General features: G+C 40.3%; 1 protein-coding gene across 4 annotated transcripts in view; it reads left to right on the forward strand.

Moving 5' to 3' along the window:
- Nucleotides 1-14,442: 14,442 nt before the first annotated feature.
- Nucleotides 14,443-27,070, forward strand: part of HIPK3 (homeodomain interacting protein kinase 3) — a 96,770-nt gene continuing 84,142 nt past the window's right edge. For 2 of the 4 annotated variants that reach the window (XM_047690830.1, XM_047690831.1), the window contains exon 1: nt 14,443-14,462. The gene's annotated coding sequence lies outside the window, so the exon portion shown is untranslated. The other 2 variants (XM_047690832.1, XM_047690833.1) reach the window with 2 other exon arrangements.

Here is a 27,070-nt window from a genome sequence, read left to right on the forward strand (position 1 = left end):
ATTAGTATAATCTTCTAGATAACTAATAGTTTCCTATCATCATTTATATAAATGTACTAAAAATAATTTTATATATCTAGCTCAAAATTCTATTCTATGGGGGAGTTTCTCTTCTAAAATCTGTGGTAAGTGGTTAATCAGGTTTTTTGGGGTTGTTGCTTTTAGAGAGAATGTATGGGAAACATCTAGAACTGTTCCTGGTAAGATTAACTTTTTTGCTTAACAACATCTTTAAATGAAATTTTGTCAGTGGATAATCATTAACTTTATTTGAAGATTTACCATAAGGATATTTTTTCTCCTGCTTGTTCATATATTTTACTGATTATGTGAGTAAAGCATGTTTATTTTTATGAATCCAAACAAAAGAAAGTTAAAGTTTACTATAATCTTACTTCTCGATAATAGTTACTATTAACATTTATGTGTGTGGGTATATATATATTATAACTAGGTACGTATGTATATTTGAGCATATATAAACATTAATATATTTTTATTCTACAGAAATAGATCATATTAACATTTTTAAACAACATGTCTTAGATATCTTTTCCTGTAAATAAAAATAGATTTTGGGTGAAATAGGTGAAGGGGATTGAAAAGTATGCTTATAATGATGAGTAAGGAGTAAGATATAGAATTGTCGAATCACTATATTGTGTGCTTGAAACTAATATAACAGTGTGTTAACTATATTGGAATTAAAAGAAATATTTTATTTTTATTTTTTAGATTCTATGCTTTTTAATCCTGCAATGTATTCCATTATATGATTATACCACAGCTACTTACCCAACCCCCCTATAAGAGTTACAGTTGAGTATGTCAGGCTGCAATTTTATTGCTAGAGTCTTCAAGGAAGACACTCTTTTCTTTCATGCAACAAAGTTTTATTAGAGTCTACTGCTTCCATCGAGCTTATAGTCTAAAAGGAAGAGACAAAATAAACAAACATGTGAGCAAGTGAACAAGATTATTTTAGAGGATGATAAATGCTAGCCAAAGGCCAGTGTGACTAGGATGCAGTAATTCAAGGGATGAAGTCAGAGAGGTATGCCTGGCCTCATGGTCCACAGAAGGAAGCCCCAGTGTTCTCTGCATTTCAACGGTTAGCTTTGGGAGGGCTCAGGCTGGAAGGCTTCAAGCTGTTCCTGGCTACTCATCTGCCTTCATGGGAGGGATGTTACAGAATTTGTGGACATATTCTCAGAACAAACAGAGGGCAGTATCAATTGGGTTATATCTTTAAACCATCACTCCAGCTGCTGTGTGGAGAATGGACTCTGCGGGACAAAACAGAGCCAATGAGACTGATGCTGATGGTGGTTAACATTTATTAATTCATTTTTCTGTGCCAGGAAGTGGTCACAACATTTGACAGCTCTTAACTCACTTAATCCTCAGAACAACCTTATGAGCTATGAATTATTCTATTCCCTGCATCTTATAGATGAGGAAACCGAGGCACAGAAATGTGAAAAAATCACAGTCTAGGTGAAAGATGACCTGATACAACAGATGTGACCCGGAATATCTCAAATATTCTTTATGTTCTCAAATATTCTTTATGTTCCTTTATATTCTCCAATTTATGATCCCAACTCCTCAAAGTTAATGCAAGGTATTACAGAAATCTCTAAATTAATTGAAGATAATACCGCAGCTATGCAAGTTAATACATTCATAAACATGTACTATAGATTTTAAATTTCTGCCAATGATTCCAGAGTAGTCCATGGTCTATCTCTCTCTCTCTCTCTTTTTTTTTGGTAATAGAAGTACACAGTTATGACAAGACTAAAATGGTGAGGCTAAAATTTTATTTTATATGTTCCTGGGGCAAGAAATAATAAATTTACAAACACAGTGACAGTCGTGAGTGTATTTATCCTTTCGCAGATCTTACAAAACAAATTTATTTTGTTTTTTCAGGTATTTAGATAAGTATATCTTCAGCCTCAGAACTTAATCCATAATTGCCAAGCAATGGAATCATTTTTTTTTCCTGTATCTAGATGGTGTAAGTAAGAAGTACTATTTTCCTATTATATCAATTATATAATAACTACATTAATATACCATTATATAAGTTCATTGTAAAATTTGTATTTTATTTTTTTTTAAAGATTTTATTTATTTGACACAGAGAGAGGGATCACAAGTAGGCAGAGAGGCAGGCAGAGAGAGAAGGGGAAGCAGGCTCTCTGCTCTCTGCGGGGCTCGATCCCAGGACCCTGGGATCATGACCTGAGCTAAAGGCAGAGGTTTACCCCACTGAGCCACTCAGGCGCCCTGTAAAATTCGTATTTTAAATAAAATAAGCTACATGTAAAGAGATTAGACTTTTACACAGTTTTAAAATATTCTACTGCTTGTCATGCAAAGACTGAATGGATAGTCTTCCTTATTTTATTTATTTATTTATTTTATAATTAAAAAATTTTAAATTAACATATAATGTATTATTAACCCCAGGGGTACAGGTCTGTGAATCGCCAGGTTTACACACTTCACAGCGCTCACCGTAGAGTTTTCCCTACTTTAAATGGAATTCTGTAGTCTGCCTCCAGATGGAAAATGACCTTTACACTGTAATCCTTAGGGTGTTGATTAAAGAAAGTGTTTACTTAGATTTTTTTTTTTTTAAAGATTTTATTTATTTATTTGACAGAGAGAAATCACAAGTAAGCAGAGAGGCAGGCAGAGAGAGAGGAGGAAGCAGGCTCCCTGCTGAGCAGAAAGCCCGATGCGGGGCTCGAACCCAGGACCTGGGATCATGACCTGAGCCGAAGGCAGCGGCTTAACCCACTGAGCCACTCAGGCGCCCCAGTGTTTACTTAGATTTTGTTGCACTTTTCATTTCATTTTACTGCAGTGTGAACTAATTGTCCTGTGCAAAGGAGTACATGTCGTTTTTATCTTGCTTTCATAGTTGATTGCTTCCCCCATCCTCTCTTAGGCCCTTTATGATACCCCCATCATTCTTTTTTTCTTTTACGTTTTTCCTGCAAATATGTTTTAACCCTACTAGAAAAGAAAGTCTATTGCTGCAGTAATCTCTATAGCAGTTTTATGAATAATGTTTCTTCTATTATTTCAAAGGAGGGAGCAGGTTTCTGTGCTATACGAAAAACAAACAGTGAAGACTGACCGTGCTTGAATAGGGTTCAGTGTTTTAAGGAATAAACAAGAGGCGCCACGGCATTAATCTCATGGGTATCTAACAACATACATAATCATTGTGCTTCATAGTAATTTAGACAAATGGGTAGTAAGCAGGTGACACAGATAACTATACTTATATTTAATGAAGGCAAATCAAGCATTTGGGGGGTCAGTTGGGGATAGAGGAAATGTGAACAGCTTGAGCAGAGATTTCAGTAGATAATTGGTTATTAACCGAGCGGAATCCAGACAGTTGGGACTCTAAATTTTCTGGTTGGGGTATAGCCACAGGATAGACTTTGGAATTGAGGGCAAAACAATGAATTCTTTTCTCTCAAGGAAAATTGTCCTTTCCAAAGTGGGACAAAAACTGAAAAGGGTGGTCTAGACACACAGCCGAATGTGGTAAAGGAAAGAAGAGAGGTTTAAGCTGGAGAGTGACTGATTCCTCCTTTTAGGGGAAGAGAAGAAGAAGAAGAAAAGCAGAGAAGGGAAATCATTAGGAAAACCAAACGTTTCTTCTTGTAGCTCAAATCTTCCCTTTCTCTCTCTGACCTCTGGGGCTGATCTCAAAGGGGAGATGGACCCCTCAAAGGGGACAATATGAGTATCTTCTCCAATTAGCCTGAAATTCTACTAATTAGACATTCTTTTTTTTAATATTTTATTTATTTATTTGACAGAAATCACAAGTAGGCAGAGAGGCAGGCAGAGAGAGAGGGGGAAGCAGGCTCCCCGCTGAGCAGAGAGCCCGATGTGGGACTCGATCCCAGGACTCTGAGATCATGACCCGAGCTGAAGGCAGAGGCCTAACCCGCTGAGCCACCCAGGCGCCCCCTAATTAGACATTCTTTTTTTTTTTTAAAGATTTTATTTATTTATTTGACAGAGAGAGATCACAAGCAGGCAGAGAGGCAGGCAGAGAGAGAGGAGGAAGCAGGCTCCCTGCTGAGCAGAGAGCCCGATGCGGGGCTCGATCCCAGGACTCCGAGATCATGACCTGAGCCGAAGGCAGCGGCTTAACCCGCTGAGCCACCCAGGCGCCCCCTAATTAGACATTCTTAAAAATTTTGATTCACCTAACATTTTCCTTGAGCCTACTATACATCAGGTTAGCATAAGTGATCTCATTTAATCTTTAGCTTCTTTACAAGGTAGGCGTTCACGGAATTTGAAGATAAGGAAAAAGATTGAGGAAGGTATGAAATGTGTTTAAAGTCACACATTGAATGAAGAATCTCCTGATTCCTCCTTGTCCAGTCTCCTTCCTCCACTTCCTGAGAGGGTCGAAGTACAAAGAAGAAAGGCTGTAACAGCAGGGGGTGGGGGATGCTGTGATGAGTGGGGGGATGGGAAGGTACGATTCACAGTGCAGACATCACAGATTTGTATTTTTATTATGACACTTTTCAAACATATGGCAGAAAAGTGTGTTGCCTTAACAAAATTAATATATTAGGACAATTTTCTGATAGGTGGAAGCAAAGCCTCGTGAAAAGTGCCTTTCCAACACAGTCTTCGTTGGGTTATTGGCTGCTTTGGCTACTTTTATTTTTTAAAAGATTTCATTTGTTTATTTATTTGACAGAGAGAAAGATCACAAGTAGGCAGAGCAGCAGGCAGAGAGAGAAGGGGGAAGCAGGCTCCCCGCTGAGCAGAGAGCCTGATGTGGGGCTCGATCCCAAGACCCTGAGATCATGACCTGAGCTGGAGGCAGAGGCTTAACCCGCTGAGCCACCCAGGCACCCCTGCTTTGGCTATTTTCAAACATAAAATTAAAAATGTGAGCATACAGTACTCCGCCCTTACTGGTGGGGGATATGTTCCAAGACCCCCAATGGATGCCTGAAATCACAGATAGCACTGAACCTTATATGCATTATGTTTTTCCCTGTACACACACAGCTATGATAAAGTTTAATTTATAAATTAAGCACAGTACAAAGATTAATGACAATAACTAATAATAAAATAGAAGAGTTATATCAATACGCTATAATAAAAATTATGTGAAGGTGGTCTTTCTCTTATAATATTTTATTGTACTGTACTCACCTTTCTTCTTCCCATGATGATTTGAGATGATAAAATGCTTCCTTGATGAATGAGGTCAGGTGACTGATAGAAGTGTGACATAAGCATGACGTAGCATCAAGCTCTCGCTAACCTGACGATACGTCAGAAGGAAGATCATCTGCTTCTGCCTTGTGGTTGACTGTGGGTAACAGAAACCAGGGAAAGCAAGATCATGGATTATGGCAGATTATTATACTTTCCCTAAGATTAAACTTGAGTTTTCTTGGGGACTGATCAAAGATGGAAGTAATTTTGATGTTAAGGATATTTGGATACTACGTGGGAATAGGAATGTCACAGGGGGACACTTTTGACTACCAGAGCATCATCTGAAGCAGTCTGAAGGGAGTGTTTTTGATCATCAGAGGGAGAAAACCAGGTATGTAGGGGGAATGTTGTATGAGGGGCATGACAAGTAGATAGGAAAAAATCACCAAGGAAGAGAAAGGAAGAGTACCAATCCAAACATCACAAATTTACCCAGACTATCTCTGTTGTCTGTTCTGAAAGTCTTATGCACATGGCTATTCTCAGGTTGTCCCCTCTCATCCCCCCACTAGGGACCTGGAAGCAACTCCCTATTTTCTATCACCCAGAATAGCTAGATTGACATAGACACAGAGTAGGTTGTAATGTGAAAAGAGAACAGACCCTCATCTAAAAGGTTTCTCCTTAAATGCCTGAAATTTCACTAACCCAGAGGACTCTGTGTTAGCCAGCAGAGTTTTTACTGTAGTTGTAACTTGTCATAGTCGTTATGTGGCTCTGCATGATTGAACACCCCACTTCGGTGAGGTGCACACAGCTTCTTCTGGGTGATCCTTGCATACGTCCTCATATATTCCATGATGGCACATGACCTCAGAAAATAGGGAGGGTAATTTATTACCAGGAGTCAGGCAGTCATTATTGAATATGGAGGGACTGGCTATTTCCCTAGCTCAGGTATTAAGGGAGGAAGGAAGGAATTTGGGAACAGATGCTATTTTGGGACAGTCAATTTGATGAATCAGATGGGATGACTGAAGCAAGAGGACTGGGTGTGTATGGTCTTGGGTAAGGAATGGAAGCTGCCCGAGTCTCTGTTCTCACTTAACTGGAATCTTGGTTCCCTCATCTGTAAAAGGAGGTGGGACCTGACAAGCTTGGATGACTCTTCTCCACGTACCATTTTAGAGGATTGTAAATTTCTACTTCCCTTTCAGAGCTTAATATTTGTTATATCCATGACTCGATGCTAAGACCTGTCAGGAATACAATTTTTTTTTTTTAAGTAGGTTTCTCGAACAATATGGGGCTTGAACTCGATATCTCGAGATCAAGAGTAGCATGTCCTATTGACTGAGCCATCCAGGAGCATAAGAACATAGTCTTTAATTTAAACTCTTCCCAAGGGTGATTATAATCCTCTTTATGACTACATGTTTTATAAAAACATTTTCAAACAGTATGGAAGTTCCTCAAAAAGTTGAAAATAGAGCTACCCTATGACTTAGCAATTGCACTACTGGGTATTTACCCCAAAGATACCAATATAGTGATCCGAGAGGGCATGTGCACCCCAATGTTTATAGCAGCAATGTCCACAATAGCCAAACTATGGAAAGAGCCCAAATGCCCATCAACAGATGAATGGATAAAGAAGATGTGGTATATATATACAATGGAATATTATGCAGCCATCAGAAAATGAAATCTTGCCATTTGCAATAACATGGATGGAACTAGAGGGTATTATGCTAAGTGAAACAAGTGAATCAGAGAAAGATAACTGTCATATGATCTCACTGATAGGTGGAATTTGAGAAACAAGGGAGAGGATCATAGAAGAAGAAAGGAAAGAATAAAACAAGAGGAAACCAGAGAAGGAGACAAACCATGAGCGACTCAATCTCAGGAGATAAACTGAGGATTGCTGGAATGGAAGGGGGTGAGAGGGACGGGGTGGCTGGGTGATGACACTGGGGAAGGTATGTGCTGTGGTGAGCACTGTGTATTGTGTAAGACTGATGATTCACAGACCTGTACCCTGAAAAAATAATACATTATATGTTAATAATAATAATTTTAAAAATGGTAAAAAAAAAAAGTAAAAAATATTTTCAAGAATGCATTTCATTAAAATCTTTGACTTGGGGTAGATGCTTAAGGTCACACAGCTGGGGCACAAATCCAGCTCCATTATTTACTTTGTAGCCTTGGACAAGTTTCTTAGTCTCTGTACTTCACTTCCTTTACCTAAAAATGAGAATAGTAACAGTTATCCTTGAGTTATTAAATAAAAACATTCAGAACAGTGTGTGGCCTATGGTAGGTCTGAAAAGGTATTTGTAGGATGCATGAATATCACTTAGGAATGGTATGTTCACTCAAGGCTTTTTGGAGGAGGGAACATTTGTCTTACTTTGAAGGACAGGTGGGATCTTAAAGAGAGAAGACCCTATTGATGACAGAAATGTCACAAGCACGGAGAAGTAAAAGGTTTATTATTGGCAAGAGAGAAAAGCACACTTTGGTGGGGTCATAGAATCTATAGGAACATGACTAAAAGGGTTTTATGGAGCCCAACTATAATGTGCCTCAGTAGCCAAACTAAAAAATATGAACATTTTTAGTAACTGAAACAGTCTGAAGATTTGTGAGCAGGGACCTGTAAAGATCAAAACAAGATAGATGGACTAAGACACCGGGATACAATGCGCAGCCCAGGATATATGGTTAATAACAGTGTAAGGACTTTATATGGTGACAGGTGGTAGCTGGATTTATCACTTAGCAATGTATAGAAATGTTAAATCAGGGCGTCTGGGTGGCTCAGTGGGTTAAGCCTCTGCCTCATGCTCAGGTCATGATATCAGGGTCCTGGGATCGAGTCCCACATCAGGCTCTCTGCTCAGTGGAGAGCCGGCTTCCTCCTCTCTCTCTCTCTCTGTCTGCCTCTCTGCCTACTTGTGATCTCTCTCTGTCAAATAAATAAATAAAAATCTTAAAAAAAAAAAGAAATGTTAAATCATTATGTGGTACACCTGAAACTAATTACTGTCTATCAACTACACTTCAATTAAAAAAAAGTTTAGAGAAAAAAGAAGAAAACAAGGTGTATGATTTATTTTACCTGCCTGTTTGGCATTTCTTTGGTTTAAATATCTTTTTTCTTAATATAAAACCTATGTTAGTCCAATATATTGCATTATAAGTACACTGAACTTCCAAGAATGAAATTCAGAAGCTGTGGAGAGACAGAACAAGGTAACCAGTGTGGGTACTGGCAGGCCTTTTCACGCCATGAGCTGGTGCCTGTGGGCAATGGACTCAATCAGACCTGAAAGAGAGCCTTAGGCTTTGGCAAAACCTGTGGAAATAATGTGTCAAGGATTAGAAGGATTCTTCAACCACACAAACATCATTTAGAGTGAGTATGTTAGTATTTTTACCATCGTGGAGGAAGAAATTAAAGATTTAACTGATAGCTTTAGAAAAACTTTAACAAAGGGAGTGATTTCTAGATGCCATCTTAAGAAGAGGATGAAACTGGGGGGCGCCTGGGTGGCTCAGTGGTTTAAGCCTCTGCCTTCGGCTCAGGTCATGATCCCGGGGTCCTGGGATCGAGCCCCGCATCGGGCTCTCTGCTCAGCAGGGAGCCTGCTTCCCTTCCTCTCTCTCTGCCTGCTCTCTGCCTACTTGTGTTCTCTCTCTGTCAAATAAATAAATAAAAATCTTTAAAAAAAAATAATAAAAAAAAAAAAAAAGAAGAAGAGGATGAAACCGGAAAAGCCAACAAGTTATAATCTTCATAAAATGTCTGACGGGCTCTAAGAAGTAGAACATGACTAACTACCAGGAGCAGACCGCTGAGATGGACATATTATTTGTTCAAGGTTATAGACACAAAGCAATGCGCACTGTACTTTACGAGCAGTGTGGATAATTTTCAAGGATGAATTTTACTATATGAGATTTTTGCTTTTTGCTGACTGTAATGCTAAACTCAGATTCAGACAAGATTTGTGAACTTCTAGATTAAGATGAGATTCTATTTATCTGTGTGAACTTATTATTTATTTATTTTTAAAACTGTGTCTTTTACAATTTATTTATTTGAGAGAGAGAGAGAGAAAGAGAGAAAGAGAGAGCATGAGCAGGAGGAGGGGCAGAGGAAGACAGAATCCTCACGCTGACTCCTCCATGAGCACACAGCCCAACCTGGGGCTTGATCCCGGGACCCGGGATGGTGAGATCACCACCTGAGCAGAAATCAAGACTTGGAAGCTTAACTGACTGAGCCACCCAGGTGCCCCTGTTCTTTTATTTTTTATTTTTTAAAGATTTTATTTACTTATTTGATACACAGAGATCACAAGTAGGCAGAGAGGCAGGCAGACAGAGAGAGAGAGAGAGAGAGAGAGAATGGAGGAAGCAGGCTCCCTGCTGAGCAGAGAGCCCGATGTGGGGCTCTATCCTAGGACCCTGGGATCATGACCTGAGCCAAAGGCAGAGGCTTTAACACACTGAGTCACCCAGGCGCCCCTATTCTTTTATTTTTTGAAAAGATTTTATTTATTTATTGGAGAAAGAGAGAGAGAGAGAGAAAAGGACAAGCAGACTTCCAGCTTAGCAGGGAGCCCAACTCAGGACTCTTATTTGAGATCAGGACCTGAGAGGAAGTCAGCCACTTAAGTGACTGAGCCAACCGTGTCCCCTATCTGTTCGAATTTGTGGGAAGAGTTTCTTTTTCTCAGTGAAGAGAAATAGATCTTTGGCTCCTTGAGCGGGACTCTCAGCTATGCAGATGTAGTAGGAGACACTCCTGAAAGTTTTTTCCATTCCAGCTGCCCCTCCCTGAGGCCCAGGTATACAAAACTGATCTCCAGCAGGAGGTGCATTATTTGCATAAGAAGGCCAGGACCTTTGGGAGAGACTACACAGCAGAAGCCCCCTACTGAACCCCTCCTGCCTCAGACTTGTAGTTAGGGAGCTCTTTTTGGCTGACTAAGTCCTCCTCACACCTCCCAAACCTTCAATGGCAGGAAAGGATATCTAGGATCTGAAGGAAAACAACAATAAATCCCTAACTTGAGGAAGGAGAGTATACATTGATGCCCCAGGCTCTATGACAAATTCCAAGGTTTTTCTTTGGAGAACTGTCAGTCAGCATCATCTGGTAAGGTTGTGGAAGGGCCATTTCTCTCTCTTGACCCCTAGATGTGGTACAGTGAGGAACAAGGGCAGTGATGACCACAAGGTACGTGCAAGGAGAACTGGCCTCCTTTGGAAGGAGTAACTTTTGGGTTTGGGTTTTGGGGAAAGACCTAAGGGGGGGGGGCTTAGATTTTATGTCTGGGTGACTTTAAGCAATTGTGACTGCCATATGAGTTTATGGAGAGTTTCATACTGCTCACACTGAGAATTCATTCTTTCATTTTACAAATACAAGTTGATCCCTGAACAACATGGCTTTCAACTGCACGGTCCACTTGTATGTGGATTTTTCTCAATAAATACAGTATAGTACTGTTTAATGTATTGCTCTTTTTTGTGATTGTCTATTTTTTCAAATTAATTTTTGGGGCTCGTGGGTGGCTCATTTGGGTAAGCATCTGCCTTTGGCTCAGGTCATGATCCCAGAGTTCTGGGATCAAGTCCCACATCAGGCTTCCTGCTCAGGAGGGGTCTGCCTCTCCCTCTGCCCCTCCCCCCTGCTCATGCTCTCTCACTCTTTCTCTCTCTCAAATAAATAAAATCTTTTAAAAAATTAATTATTTTTAAAGAAGTAAATCTCTACACCCAACTGGGGCTCAAACTCATGACCCTGAGATCAAGAGTCATATGCTCCACCAACTGAGCCAGCCAGGTGCCCCTGTGATTTTCTTACCATTTTCTTTTTTCTAGCTTACTTTCTTTTAAGACTACACTGTGTGATATGTATAACATCCAAAATGTGTGTTCATTGAGTATGTTATCAGTAAGGCTTCTGGTCAACAGTAGGCTACTAGTAGTTAAGTTTTGGGGAGTTAAAAGTTACATGCTGATTTTCCACTGCAGGGAGTATATGCGTGTGTGGGGGTGGGGTGGGGGGGTCCACAATCCTAACCCTGGAGTTTTTCAAGGCATTTATTGAGTTCCTTTGTATGCCAGGCCGTGATCTACCCTCTGGGGATAGAGCAGCTAACAAAAGAGACCAAAAGATCTGCTGTCAGGGAGCTTACCTTTGCGGGGAGGTGGTGAGGAAGTGACCACAAAATCTATACCAGAGTACCTAAAAACAGGGAGTTTCGGGCACCTGGCTGGCTCAGTCAGAAGAGCATGTGACTCTTGATCTTGGGGTCATGAATTTGAGCCCCATGTGGGATGTAGAGATTACTAATAAATAAACAAAACAAAATAAAACAAAACTCAGGGCATTTATGTGTATGTATAGGTAGCTATCATTGAGGAAGTTGTCACTGAGAAGGTAATATTGGGTAAGGAGGAAGAGTGACTGACTGAAGTCTTTGAGGAAGAGTATATAGCAAGGTCTCAAAAACTAGGAGGCGTGTTCCTTGTGGACCAGTTCTATGTAAGATCTTACAGACCATTTTAGGTCTGTTGTCAGGTTTTTCTTTTTATTCTGAATGAAACTGGAAATTATTGGAAGGAACACTTAATACAGAAAAGTGCAAAGAAGAAAAACAGCTCCCATACCCAAAGCCAATGGCTTTTTTGATCATTTCATGTCCCTCCTTAAATTCTTCAGTAGCCTCCTTTGCAGGTAGAAGAAGGTGGTAAATCCCAACCTGGCCTTTGTTTTTTCCTCTACCTTATCTGTTTGGATTTATCCTCTCACTCTGACTGAAAGACAGCTTTTAGTTTCTACTCTCTATTGCCTTTTTCTACTTGGCTATCGCGTATGTCTTTCCTTTTGTCGGAAGTGTTCTCTGTCTAGGCTACTTTCCACACATCTTTCAGATCTCAACTTTCATTCACTCATTCAACGTGTGTATTCGCACCTAGTCTTGTGTTTTAAGGGCCCCCTTGATGGGTTCAATCCTCTATGGTTACCCTCTTGAAATCCTTCATGATTTGGAACAAGGCACCCCACTTTTCCATTTTTCACTGGGCTGGTATAGCTGGTCCTGTGGATCAACGGCTCCTCACCACTGTCTTGGAGTTGGGGTGTATAATGGTGTACAAATGATATGCTACTTTTGCAGAGCTTTCAGGTTGGTGGGAGACGAAGGCTTCAATCAAACAAATAGAGAATGAACAACCAAGGAAATGGAAACGGGGGGGGGGGGGGAATGCTACCCATGAAGGATGTGTGGGGGCGTGGCTTAGAGAAGTCAGGAGATTCTTTCTGAGGATGTAAGCCCTTAGTTGATTGAGGCCTGGAGAGTGAGAAATGAATGAGGTTTTTTTATGGCTTCCCCACCTTCTCACTTGATTAGGGTCTACTCTCTCATTGCAGGCTTTGCTCTTTTTTTAAAAATAATGCTTATTAATATTATAATTAGTTATTTGTATAATAACCAACTTTCTAGAGAGAGTGTAAACTCACAGGGTGTCTCTTTCTTGTGTCCTCGGAGTATAGCCCGATGTCTGGTACTCAGTATTTAAGTAGCAATTCTGATTGGAAAGATTCTTTTTAAAAAAATTTTATTTATTTATTTGAGACAGAGAATGGGAGTTCCTGGAGTGGGGACTGGCAGAGGGAGAAGGGGGGGAGAAGGAGACTCCCCACTGAGCAGGGCACCTGCCTGTGCTGGGTGGGCTCCCTCCCAGGACTCTGGGATCATGACCTGAGACTAAGGCAGAAGCTTAACCCACTGAGCCACCGAGGCAGCACCCTCTGAATGAAAAGACTGTTTTTTGGTTATCATCTTTTTACACACAATTAACTTTTTCATATACAATTTAGTAGTCTGCATTTAAAAAAAAAGAATGCTGGAAATTTTCCATTTTCTTACAAACTTCATAAAATGGCTAAGTCAGGGGCTTTGAAAGCTATCTGGATGTTGGCATTCCAAATGGACTGGAAAGGTAAGAGATTGCAAGTAAAGAGATTAAGCTAAAAGACAATAGGTATAAAGTGGTGGAGGACTTGAATGAATAGTGTTTATTGCCTTATTTAGCAGCATTTACTAAAGACAACTATAAATCAGGCACTGTTAGCACTGGCAATTCAATTGTTAAAAAAAAAAAAAAGAATCCTCTTCTGGAACTTATAGTGCAGTCAGGGATAGAAAAGGAAAAAAAATCCTTTTCAGCTTTTCCATAAACGTAGTAAGGCCACAAAATAGGGAGAATTGAAGCCTCCTATTAGATGTGATCCAGAGAAATATTTCACACAAATTCTGGAAATGTGAAGTTCTAGTGGAATAGTTCCCTTGTTTCACTAAGATTTTTTTTTCTATTATTGTAACTTTCTCCTGTGAATAGTGTTTTTTATCCTTTTTTGGTTCTTTTAACTATTGCTTTTTTGAAAAACCAAAAGTAACTAAATACTAAGTAAAAAGGAATGGCTAACATGCTGCTATCTCTCTGAGAGACAGTCATTGTTTTGTTTTTCTATTCTGGAAGCCTTTTCAACTGGTTCGCCTCCCTAACTTGAAGAAAACAACTGTCATTCGAAAATACTTCCAACTGCCTCAGGGCATATTATCCTCTTCTCTTTTTAAAAGGAATTCTCAAAAATACTCCTCACCATTTGAAAAGCAGCAGGGAATAAATGTGTATTAAATATGCAGCAATTTGCCACTCCCTTTGCCCTGCCCCAGTTACTGCATTAGAAAATGTCAGAGGATAAATACATATGGGGTAGAGTCGAACCTCCCAGTGAAGATTATGAAAGGAACAAAGCAAGGACCCTTCCTTAGAGAAAGGTGTTCAGCCCCACCCCCGTTAAACACTGATTAAGAACAAAAGGCAATAAGTATTAAAATAAATTAACTCTGAATGGTAGGTACTAGAAGGTCAGTTTGTTTCTTAGGGAAAAGAAGGGGACAGGGCGTGCAGACCAGGGCTTTGCTGTATTATCTTGGGCAGGTCACATAAGCTTCTTTGAAGCCCTGCCCTAGCTTAAGAGTTTGGAGCAAGGATCTCTAAGTTTCTTTCATCTCTAAAATTCTACTGTTCTATGGTTACGTTGAGATGGGCCATTCTGTTGATTTCCTAGTCTCCAGGAGAGAGGTAACTAGTCTCTGGGAGCGAAACTAATTTGATGGAGAGTTATGAACGCAGAGGTGGGTATACTTCATAATTACAGGGTTTGGGACCTTAGAGATGTTCTTGGAAAATGTGCAAGAAGGTCTTTCCCTCGTTCTTTAACCCAATTTTACAATACTCTTGACTCTTTGGGATGGGGGAGCGGGAAGGACCTGTTTTAGAACGGGACTGTTCACTTGACCAAGCATTTCCCCTTTCCTTATTTTTGGACCCTTAAAAAAAAAAAAAGCCGCCAACAGATCCTAAAGGGGTGGAAGGGGAAATTGTGATTACGGCATCTCGAAAGGCCTGTAAAATCCTGCTTCCTCACTTTAATCCTTTGGGGGGGGGTAGGATCTTTTTTTAAATGTGTATTTTTGTCGGAGTGGGCCTACAGTGAGGTTCAGAGCAGCAGAGGGGGCGCTGACGGACGCTGCGGCTGCGGGCGGGCTGGCGGGAGGGAGCTCCGGGTCGGGTCCAAGCCGGCCGCCAGGCGGGCTCGGAGCTACAAGGGCGCGGCTGCGGGCGGGCCCCGGGGAGGGGCTTCGCGGAGGCGCCGCGGCCCGAGGCGAGCGGGGCCGCCCGGGCTCGGCGCGCAGCGCGGCCCGGCGGGCGGTGGCGCTGCGGAGGCGGCGGCCGAGGCCGACAGGCGCGGAGGAGGGGCCCGAGACTGGGGCGGCCAGCGGCAGCTGCCTCCGTGACGACTGCCGGCAGCGCGGCGGCCTGAGGAGACCGAGCCGCGGGCCCCGGCATAGCTGCCTCTCTTGGCTGTCTCCTTCTCCTCCTCTAGCGGCAGGGGCGTCAGGAATGGACCCCAGCCGCCGCGGGCCCCGCACCCTGCGCCGTCCGTAGGCTCCAGCAGTCGGAGGCCGGCCGGCCGGCCTCTCGCCACCCCTCGCCCCAGCCCTGCCGTCCCCACCCCAAATCCCCGGGAAGGAAGATGAGGGAGACGGGCCCGGCGCTCAGCAGCCAGAGCAGCCGCAGCAGCAGCAGCAGCAGCAGTCAGGGGAGGGTGTTTCGCCGTTTCCTCTCAGCAGCCAGGACAAGATGGCAGCGGCCGCGGAGAGGGGCTGAGCCCGGGCTGGGTGGTGCCGCCTGCTGAAGCGCCTGGCTCCCTGTCCCCGGCACGGCCCCGCACCCCACTCCGGACATGCTCAGGGCTGCGGCCGCCCGAAGAGGGGAGAGCTCAGGCCTCTAGGAAGGTAAGGGAGGAGGGCGAGGGGCGCCCCCACCCCAGGGTGGGGGGACTAGCTTCATTCGCGGGACCTCCGGGCCCCTCAGTCCGACCCCGGCGGAGTCTAACGCCTCCCGAGCGGCCCGCACCCGTCGCGCGTCCAACATCGGCGGCCGAGCCGCTGCGCTCCCGAGCTCCGCCTTTCCGCCACGGCTCCCCGCCGGGTGGCGAGTTAGGGGACCGCTCGCGGCCCAGAGGCCGCCGGACGCGGGGGCCGCGCGTGGTTGGTGCGAGCGGTGGCGCAGCCTCCGGGAAGCCGCGCTGAGGCCGGGCTGGGTTGGGCGGCCCCGGCCTTCCGCTGCCAGGATTGCGCAACGGCTCTTCCCAGCAACCGAAGTTTTGTTTAGTCCCACAGGGGGCCTCTTTCCCCACCGCGACGTTAGGTCGTCACTACGGAGACCTCTTGTCTTTCATTAAGGGGAACAAACACAAACACGCGCACGCACGCACGCAACTTGAGCGCCCCAGCCGATGGCTGCGTCCCTGGCTTTGTGGCCCAGTCACCAGCGTTGCCGAGCGGCCGGTCTGGAGGGTGTCAACTCTGGAGACGTGAGTGCGTGTGATTGTTGGGGAGGAGAAATGTGACCCGCCGCTCCGCGTCCCCTGCCGCGGCCAGAGGAAGGCGTGGCGGCCCCGCGGCGGGACTGTTGCCGGCTTCTCTCGTTACGGTGGCGGCCGCCCGGGTCCCTTGGTGGAGAACTCTCGGAAAGACTTCGGCTGGGAATGTCTGTTTTCCTGTCGGGAGGGAGACGGCTGTTTTAAAATGGTATGTGGCTCTCCGCGAAGCCTGTTTCCCAATCTTATCTAGGCTTGAGGAATTGCGCTAAAGGGTGTGTGCGTAAATTACCTTGGACCTGTTACAGAGTAGTCCGAACACGTTCAGTCCTCGGACTGTGTTTTCACAACCTCTCGCTGCCCTGTTAGAATTTATTTTTCCACCTGTCAGGTCGCTGCTTCTAATTATAAGGCGCTTCTGTTAGCAACAGTGAAGTTTTTCAGATTCTCGTCTGGCGTATAGGGAAAGCTCCTGGTAGATTCTGTTGTCAACTTTGATGTCTCCCTGATCCTGGGCCGGGAAAGTTAGCTTGTAAACCAGCCTGTGCTTGTGCTTATGTGTACCTTGTAGTTTGGGGATTGGCTGACTACCCCCTCCCCGCCCCCCCCGTCCCCCCCCCCCAATTTTAGGTTTTGCTCGTTAGCTGTAGCTTCTGGCGTGGAATCACTTATATTCACACCATTTCAGTTTATTTCAAAGTTTTAATATCTTGGTGCCTTAAAATTTTTAGGAGGTACCCTTTTTGATCAAATTTTTGTTGAAAACTTTTGAACAGGATCAGTGGGCTTTGTCTGTTCCCCAGCTAACACATTTTAATCCTACATTCTCATTTAATTTTTCAGAAGCTGGGCAAGCCTCACCATATGTTTGATAAGTCTAGATTCTGCTTATGTTTGCAAGTGCAGTGCTAATTTTATACAGTGAGCTATGATAAGGTTTTGATAGGTCATGATTAAACTTAGTATTAAACTTAGTATACTTAGTCAACAAAATAAAACTGACCTTTAAAAAAATAGTTTTTATAGTTTTATTGGCTACCTTATGCCTTTATGCCACTTAACAGTAAATGAAATGTAACCAGTCAGATAAAGTATTTTTAAATTAAGGTTTTCTTGGTATATTTAGGGGTCCATTCATAAAGTGTAGACAGCTCATATTTATAAAATATAATGCTCAAACTGTTTGAGGCTTATTTTTCTTTACTTTTGAAACTTATTTGATCTTAATTTGTGTTAGAAGTGTGTTGAAGTGTTTGGGATTTTGCACATTTCACTGTGCAGTTTTTTTGTACTTACCATAAAATTAAATAATTTGTTCCTGAATTTTTTTCTCTAGGGAATATATTTTCTAAAAAAGAATTTTTTTGTGGGGAGCCTTAGGTTCCAACTATGTTTTAAAAAGGTAAGATGAGCTTGAAATCTACAACAGAACCAGTCATTAAATGTTTCAAATTTATATTTGGACATTGCTGACTACAGTAGCTAAACACATATTAGGCAGGCAGATCATAACATGGTGAGCTAGTCCTCGTTTATTGTTGTAATACCTTTTCCATTGAACTAGTCATTATCTTGCTTATAAACCAGTCATTGGCTTCTGGGCATGGAGTTTTAGAGTCACATAAAAGTGGATGGTTTTTATGAGATAATTCTTCTTGTAAACATGCTTGAAAAGAAGCTTCAGATCATACTATTTTAATTTTTTGGATGTTCTGTCATGGAGTACCATAAAATAAGGTGCAAATTACAGAGGTAGGCTGCTGTAGCTAGTATGGCAGGGCACATTAGTATTTGTTTATTGTAAGATATTAAAAGCTTTTTTTTTTTTCTTGCAACTTAAAATAGCAACAGCTGTTGAATGAACTTTCTGATTGAGCTTTTGTTTTAAATATTTGATACTTGAACACTGAAGGCGTTCATAGGTATGAAAGGGGAAATGTGGATTCCAGAATGCTGAAATACCGTTTCCTAAACCTGTTTCACACCCATTGAAGGGAATACTTGGTTGCGTGTTATTTTCCATTGGAGTGTTACAGTGACTTATTCTGGTGACTTTTGAAATGACTTTTCTGTATTCTCTCCACAGTAGTTCACCAAAGGTGCTGATATGGTAGATTAGAATTGTGTTAGTGGTAGTAATTGAAAGGCATAAATAATGTAGTTTCCATTGCATTCCATTTACGTTTGAGTTTGGAGATAAAGAAGTGATGGCAATATTTAGATTTAAGTGTGTTCTAAGGAACTTTGAAGTTCTCTGTATTTAAAATATCTCTCCAGAGTTATACTTGCCCTTTAACTATTAGAGGATACAAAATAACTTGCTATATGATTATATTGTTGCTACCAAAAGAAATGTTCATGTAAAATTTCTGGGTTTACAGCTGTCCTAATTTTCTAATGTCTGAAGTTGAGACTTCCAGTGTGTTATGTTTATCTTGGAAGTTACTTCTGAGAAAAACTACTACTATTTTGTTAAAATGGAGGAATCTGCCAGTCAATTTTATTACTTCTTTAAAGGTGTCCCTACCTGCCCACCCCCCAACTTGCTGAAAGCTTTGTTACAGTAACGCTTTTTATATGATACAAATGTGAATCTAAAGAAATTATTTTAAATGTCTTTACTGGTTCTGGATTCAGCTGCTTAAAAATTAACTTGTCTTGTATCTTTGAACACAACATAAGTTGAATAGGGATATATATTTAGAGTTGAAGCTTTTTTTTTTTTCCTTTCTTTTTTTCTTAGATTTTATTTTATTTATTTGAGAGAGGGAGAGACAGAACAAGCAGTTGGGGGGTGGGGCAGAGGCAGAGGGAGAAGCAGGCTCCCCGCTGAGCAGGGAGCCCAGTGTGGGGCTCAGTGTGGGGCTCCATCCCAGGGCCCTTGGCATCATGACCTGAGCCAAAGGCAGGCACTTAACTGACTGAGCTACCCAGGCATCCAGGAGTCGAAATTTTTGAATCAGTGTAAGTTTTCAGGGTAGCCAAAGCACTTATGTGGCTGACCTTAGGAAATACAGTCCAGTTCTTTTGGTTGGATTAAGAATGATTTGGAGGTGGGGTGCCTGGGTGGCTCAGTGGGTTAAGCCGCTGCCTTCGGCTCAGGTCATGATCCCAGGTCCTGGGTTCAAGCCCCGCATCGGGCTTTCTGCTCAGCAGGGATCCTGCTTCCTCCTCTCTCTCTGCCTGCCTCTCTGCCTACTTGTGATTTCTCTCTGTCAAATAAATAAATAAAAATCTTAAAAAAAAAAAAAGAATGATTTGGAGGAGGAAAAAAAGTGATTTGGGGAGAAACAACTTAATATTAGTGTGTTGCTTCTGTAGTTTTGTCATAGCTATTTTTTTGGACCTTATTAGGACTAGGCTAGAATAGGTACTTGGAAGATGTGTGTTATACATTTTACCTAAATGTTTGTCAAATTAGACCTTGACCTGTTTGGCAGATCAGGCTGCTCTCCTCAGTTGATACTAGGGCCATATGTCACACTACACAAAGGCAACATAGTGTCTGAATTCTTAGGTGCACACTGTTATGCTGGGGACCTGGAGCCTCTGCTCTTAGGACTTGAGTGCAAATTTTAAAAAACTGGTTGATATTGGAAATGCTGTATTTTTAGGGATGGTATTTGTGGTTTGAGGGCAGTTAAGTCAGTAGACTGATTTATCTTTTGTATTTAGTAGTTAACGGCCAAGTCAGTACTTTAGAGAGTTACCTTTCTCCAATAGGAAGTCTTTGAATTGAAACAAGACAAGGACAATATGTTTTACTTTAAATATATTTTGTTACTTTGACCCAAACAATTTCTTTAATTTTCTAAGAGTGAGAATTTTCCTTGCTGGGGAAGACTGAGTGGGAGGAAGCTAGTGGTCAGGTAAGGTATTAAGGTAGAGGAAGCTGGGTCCTAAATTGCTGGAGGAGGTTGATTTAAGTGAATTTAGGAGACTTAGAAATCTCTTTTGACTTAAATGTTCAAGTTGTTAGAGACCAGAGTTCAGTTATAAGTTCAGTGAAATATGTGGTAGCTTGATGGAAAGATTAAGAATACACCATAATGGGGCGCCTGGGTGGCTCAGTGGGTTAAAGCCTCTGCCTTTGGCTCAGGTCATGATCCCAGGGTCCTTGGATGGCCCCGAATTGGGCTCTCTGCTCAGCAGGGAGCCTGCTTCCCCTCTCCCTGCCTGCCTCTCTGCCTACTTGTGATCTCTGTCAAATAAATAAATAAAATCTTTAAAAAAAAATTAAAGGAAAAAAAAATACACCATAACATCTGTTAAAAGATCAGTGTTGTGAAGTAATATCTGTGTATTATCCCTGGCCAGTTTTTAAAACCACTGACGCCCCCCCCCTTCCTTTTTGTGCCTTTTATTTCTTCAGTCTAAGCTAATTTTCCTTAACGTTGAACTTAGAGAAGATAAACTTCCTGTACAATTACTAAATTCTTACGTTAAATGCCTAATTTGAAATCAGAAGTGTGAAGAGCATAGAACATATTATTGCTATTGAAGTGAGCTTGATTTATAGAAATAATTTTTTTAATTTTTTTAGTTTTTAGAGATACTTAAAAATAAAACTAAAGTGCATAGTAAATGAATGTAGGTTTTTCAAACTGAAATAAACCCAATTTCTCCGCTGTCACTCATTCCTTTTTTACTTTCTGAGATTAACATCTCTCCTTTTAAAAATTAGATTTCCAGATACACTTTCCATGTTGCATTTTCTTTGCTGCTTTGCCTTTTTTTTTTTTTTTTTAAATAAAAGGATTACACCTAAAAGAAGTGGAGATTTAGAGAAGAATAACAAAGTATGTTGCTCCTTTGAGCTGTACTTTATCTTTTAGGTAAGGATCTAAATTGTGAAAGACTGATTCTTAGTCCCATTGAAAATAAAAGATTGCCAGAGGTGTTCAGATAAATTATTTTATTTTGCATATTGTTAATGCTAGAGCATCTTTTCTAATTGGAAAACATTGTTTAGATTTGATACTGAAATAATTAGATGAAAAGAATGAGTCATTTCCTCCCCCCTTTAGAATTTTGTAGCCATTTATTATAAATTACATTTGATTATATGGCATACCAAGAACATTGCCTTTATAGAATTTGATAGAAACTATAAAACTTGGCTGCATTTGACTAGCCAGTTATAGATGATTCCCTATTTACCGTGGTTCGACTTAGGATTTCTTGACTTTACCATGCTGTGAAAGTCATACACATTCTGTACTTTGAATTTTGAATTTTGCTTTTTTCCCAGGTTAGCAGTGTGGGGTCTTATACTTTTCCTTTGATGCTGGGCAGAGGCAGGGAGCCACAGCTTCTCGTCAGCCACATGATCATGAGGGTCAGTAATGATATACTTAAAACCATTCTGCACCCACACAGCCATTCCTTTTTTCACTTTCAGTACAGTATTGAATACATTACATGAGATATTTACCACTGTATTATAAAATAGGCTTTGTGTTAGATGACTTTGCCCAACTGTAGGCTAATGTGTTTTGAGTGGGTTTAAGGTGGGCAAAGCTAAGCTATGATGTTCAATAGGTTAGGTGTATTAAATGCATTTTCTCTTTGGTATTTTCAGCTTATGATGGGTTTATCAGGATGTAACACCATGTAAGTGGAGAAAGACCTGTTTTCCATTTTAGAAATTAAAAAACATGTGACATTCTAAAAATGTTTGTTAACTTCAAATTCTTCAGCTTCCCCCTACTTTTGTTGCATATTATTCATAAATTAAAATACCTTACAGTTTTTTAAATAATGAAATAGTAAACTTTGAAACCCTTGCAGAAAATAGCTTGCTTAGAAAACATTGCATACCCTATAAAGCGGTTATTTAAAGCCCTAAAGATATTATTTGTCTATATTTTGAGTCTGTGTTACCTGTTTAATTATACAACGAGTCTTGTAGGTTGGTAAACTATACGACCTTAGATATATGATGTACGGTCTTAAATAGTTAATAAGTTAGATAGAGTGATAACATATTGAAAATTGAACCTGACTTTCTAGAGATATTTCTTCCAAAGAAAAATTTAAGTTACTACTTCAGAGGGCTTTAAATATGTAATTTATGATAACTTATATTGAGATTAGGTAGGGTAAAGTGACATAAAATCACAATGAAAATTGCAGGTTATGAGCTATGTAGCCTGTGGCAATGATGCTGTGCTTCTCTACATTCTCGGAACAAAACACGTGTTGGGTCAACTTGTAATCAGTTTCAGTGGAGACAGTACAAATATCTCTGGAGTGTTTTAAGTTAGGTGAGAATAGTATTGGCTTCAGAAATACTAGGTTTTTAATCTGGTTACTGTGCTTTCAGTATTTTTTGTAGCTGGATCACAGACTCGTACCACAATTAAATGAAATTTTATTGTTAGGCAAAACAGTGTTAAAATGTGTGTGTGGAAACTATTTTACCTGGTATATATTTGGGTGTCCTTACTAAGTGCAGAGTATTCTGCTGTGAAGGAAGAGAGCAAGCCATGGTTCCAGCTTTGGCCAAATAGGTGAATTAGCTAAGTACTGTAAATTTTTTTTTATACTTGAGTATGAGTATGTGAGATGGAAAACACTGCCTGAGAAAAATAATGATTTATATATAGCATGTTCAAGTTTTTAAAAACTGTTTATTTAAATAAATAATGTTTAAAATATCAGGAATGGTTTGGCTTCTGAAAGTTGGGTATAATACTTGTTACTCCTTATAATGTTTAAAGGCAAAAACATCATTTTAAAAATATGAAAAAAAATTGGGGGTGCTTAGGTGGCTCAGTTGGTTAAGTGGCCAACTCTTGTTTTCAGCTTAGGTCATGATCTCAGGGTCCTGAGATGGAGCCCTGCATTGGGCTCCAAGCTCAGTGGGGAGTCTGCTTGAGGATTTCTTTCCCTCTCCCTGTCCCCTACCCCTGCTTGTACTTGTGCTCTCTCTAAAATAAATAAACGAACAAATAAGTCTTCAAAAACAAAATGAAAACATTTCTATAAATTTATTTTCTGTTATTAGCTTTTCCATTTAATAGTCTAATGGTTTTATATAGACATGTTGCATGTACATTTAAATCAAGCGGAAGTTCGTATTTCTTAAGTATGTGAATCTAGTTCTCTTATTCTCATGGTTTTTCCTTTTGGACATGCACAGTTCTTGCATTGCTTGAGAAGATTCTAATAGGTTTGCCTTTCCTAACTATATTACTACCTTCTAAATTTGGAATGCAGAGCTCTCCAAACCTCATTCCTATGCCAACTGGTGGAAAGAAAATAGAAGGTGAAAACAGGGTCTAGATAGAATTCCATTTGAAGAAGATTGAAATTGCTAGCTGTAACTTATTTGAAATCATTATACAGAAGGGATATTATTTGTATACTTAATTTATGTAAATCATAAGTATGTTTAATTTGGGGTCCTTGAAGCCGAGTCATGCAAAGGGCAAGTATTATATTGCTCCACTATAATCGCATATGATACATTCTTAATGAAATTTTACAATTTGGTGACGTTTTTATATTTATTACATATGTGTATTTAAAATTGAATTCTGTGTGGATACATACTTAGGGTGTTAGGGATTATAGTATAATTGGTTTTGCCAGTACTTTTGAGTAGATAACAATTAGGATATTTACCTTGTGAGTTGCTCTAAGTCCTCCTAGTGTGGCAGTTCTGAAAATATTTCTAATGACTACTCTAACTTTTAAAATGTCTCTTAAATATTTCATATCGGAAGGTATATCTAGCTTGAAATTTTTTCCTGTTAATCTGATTGGAAGAAAATGAAATACATCAATTTCTAACCTAATATATTAGATTTTGGGAAATTTTTATATTTCAAAATATAAAATAGTATCTATCTGAACTGTTCAGGTCAGAGACCATGTCTGAAAGGTTTTTATGGATATAAAACTTATAATAGAGTTTGGAGAATCAAATTATAATTATCATAAAAGTATTCAAATAGAGGCATGCTATGCTCTACCTATATCCTTTAATCAAAGTATAGTGGTTTTACTAAGCAGCTTCACAGATACCTGCCCAAGCACTTGAGAATGTGTTGTATACACACTTTACTTCTTAGAACAGTACTGTACCCCTCACTTTAATTCTAGCAGATGAATCTGTTTCCTGTAGAGAAGTAAATAGGTATGAACTTCCTCCAGATTTCCAAACCCTCTGCCTCTGAATGTAACTTCTATCAGTACATACTTTGTGTTTTCACTACTCTCTCAAGGACTGAAACATCTCCTTCCCTCCAAGATTGTTTCCTATTCTCGACTGTAGATTTCATCCTGAAATGTGTTTTTCAGTGTCCTGAGCCTGTCCATTAACTTTAAGGCTTCACTGCCCCCCCCCCCCAACTTGGGCCCATTTTCTTCAGCCTTTAAAAATGATCAGGTATCTGAGATCTTAAGCAACAATCTTTTAATTGTGCCTCCTCCAATCTATGAACCTGTTTATTTCTTCCAAACTTCTTAAATGTATACTCAGCTTCTATTTGAATTCATATTCACTTCTTAGCCCTTGCAGTATAATTCTGTCCTTGTCACTCCAGTGAAATTACTCCCACTAAGCTCTCCAGTAGTTTCTTTTATTCACAATTTATTTATTCCTCCAGATGGTTGGATTTATAGTGCATCCTATTCTTAGCTCCCAGCTCATCTTTTGAACTATTGAGCTCCATATTCCACCCCCCACAAAACAGGTAGCTCAGATCGAATTATCTTATTTCCACATTGTTTCTTTTTCTATTTCCTCTTTGGTATCTTCTCTCATTTCTGTTGCAGTTTATGTTTGAAAACTTATTTATTTTATTTTTAAGTAATCTCTACACCCAACATGGGGCTTGAACTCACAACCCTGAGATCAGGAGTCTCATGTTCTACTGACTGAGCCAGCCAAGCGCCCCTGTCTTTGAAACTTTAAATCTTAAAATACTTATTTCTGGTGGATTCATTAAAAAAAAACCAAACCAGTAAAATTTGCACTTTGCAAAGCAAAATTTGGTAGTATTTATCAAGTTTCCTTTTTGGAAATCCATACTAAGAAAATTAAGAATGTATAAAAACTATTTAAATGAAAATGTTCATCACAACTTTATATAAATATAGTGAAAAAAATTAGAAAAAGCAGTTCAACAAATTATAGTATGCACACATGGCAGAATATTATGCTGCTGTTCAAAATATCCTAGAGAGGGGCACCTGAGTGGCTCAGTGGGTTAAGCCACTGCCTTCGGCTCAGGTCATGATCTCAGGGTCCTGGGATCGAGTCCCGCATCGGGCTCTCTGCTCAGCAGGGAGCCTGCTTCCCTCTCTCTCTCTCTCTCTGCCTGCCTCTCTGTCTACTTGTGATCTGTCTCTGTCAAATAAATAAATAAAATCTTTAAAAAAAAAATATCCTAGAGAGAACAAGTTGGCATATCAAGTTATACATGTACTATGATTGTAAACATATAATAAAACATGTTAGAACAACTAAAAGGGAAATAGGTCCTTTTTCCTGATTATTTTATAATTTATAGTAATTGAATAATTTAAAAATGATTTTCATGCTGAAATTCCATCTTTTCCTGGAGAGAGCAATGTGTATCTTTTCATGTTTTTATGGCAGACTGATTAAATTTTACATATTCATCTAGTCTACCCATATTCCGCAGTCTCATTCCAGATAATGGTAATAGCTTAGTGATCCTTTTTGTCCTTTCAACTTGCAAGGTTACTATGAACAAATAACATTTTAAGTTGTTTTTTTTTTAAGATTTTATTTATTTATTTGATAGAGACACAGTGAGAAAGGGAACTGCAAGCAGGGAGAGTGGGAGAGGGAGAAGCAGGCCACTGAACAGAGAAACTGATGCAGGGCTCGATCCTAGGACCATTGGGATCATGACCTGAGCCAAAGGCAGATGCTTAACAACTGAGCCACTGAAGCGGCCCCCCCTCCCTTTTTAAGATTTTATTTACTTGAGAGAAAGTGAGTGAGAGAGAGAGAAAGAGAGGAGGAGCAGGGGCAGGGGAAGAAGCAGACTTCCCACTGAGCTGGAAGCCTGAATGTGGGGCTCGATCCCAGGACCCTGGGATCATGACCTGAGCCAAAGGCAGATGCTCATCTGACTGAGCCACCCAGGTGCCCCTGAAGTTTTAACATTGTTATAAAATAACTTTTGGCATACTTATCATGTATAATTGATATGTAATCATTACTTTATCTGAGATTCTATCTAGCTTCTAGCAAATGACAGAAAAATGACATGAAGTTACTTTTGCCCAGTATGAGATTTTTAGTTATTTTAGTTATTTTTAGTGATTTTTAGTTATTATCTGAGAATAAATTTCTCATCAGTAAACTGTTAACAGTAACAGTTGTTAAGAGTTGTTAACAGTAAACTGTTAGCCATTTTCAGTCAATTGATTTAACATATTTTTCTGTATTTTATCACATAGGATCAATGGCTGGCCTTCATTTTTGAACTTAAAATATGTTAGCTATCACTTACCATCTTCAAATGGAATTAAACTTTTGTAATCATCTTTTTATCTTTTTAATTGTTGATGGCATTTAAAAAATCTCTTCAGCCGATAGCTCTGAAAATTATTTTCTTACAGTTGTAATTCTGGTACATATAACTTTATAATATCATATTTGGCAATGTGGTTTTTTCTTTTTTTTAAGACTTTATTTATTTGACAGAGAGAGAGCTCACAAGTAGGCAGAGAGGCAAGCAGAGAGAGAGAGGGGGAAAGCAGGTTCCCCATTGAACAGAGACCCGAGGTGGGGCTTGATCTCAGGACCCTGAGATGATGACCTAAACGGAAGGCAGAGGCTTAACCCATTGAGCCATCCAGGCACCCTGCAAT

This window comes from Lutra lutra, chromosome 10, assembly GCF_902655055.1.
Source record: "Lutra lutra chromosome 10, mLutLut1.2, whole genome shotgun sequence".
In the NCBI taxonomy this organism is placed as follows: domain Eukaryota; kingdom Metazoa; phylum Chordata; class Mammalia; order Carnivora; family Mustelidae; genus Lutra; species Lutra lutra.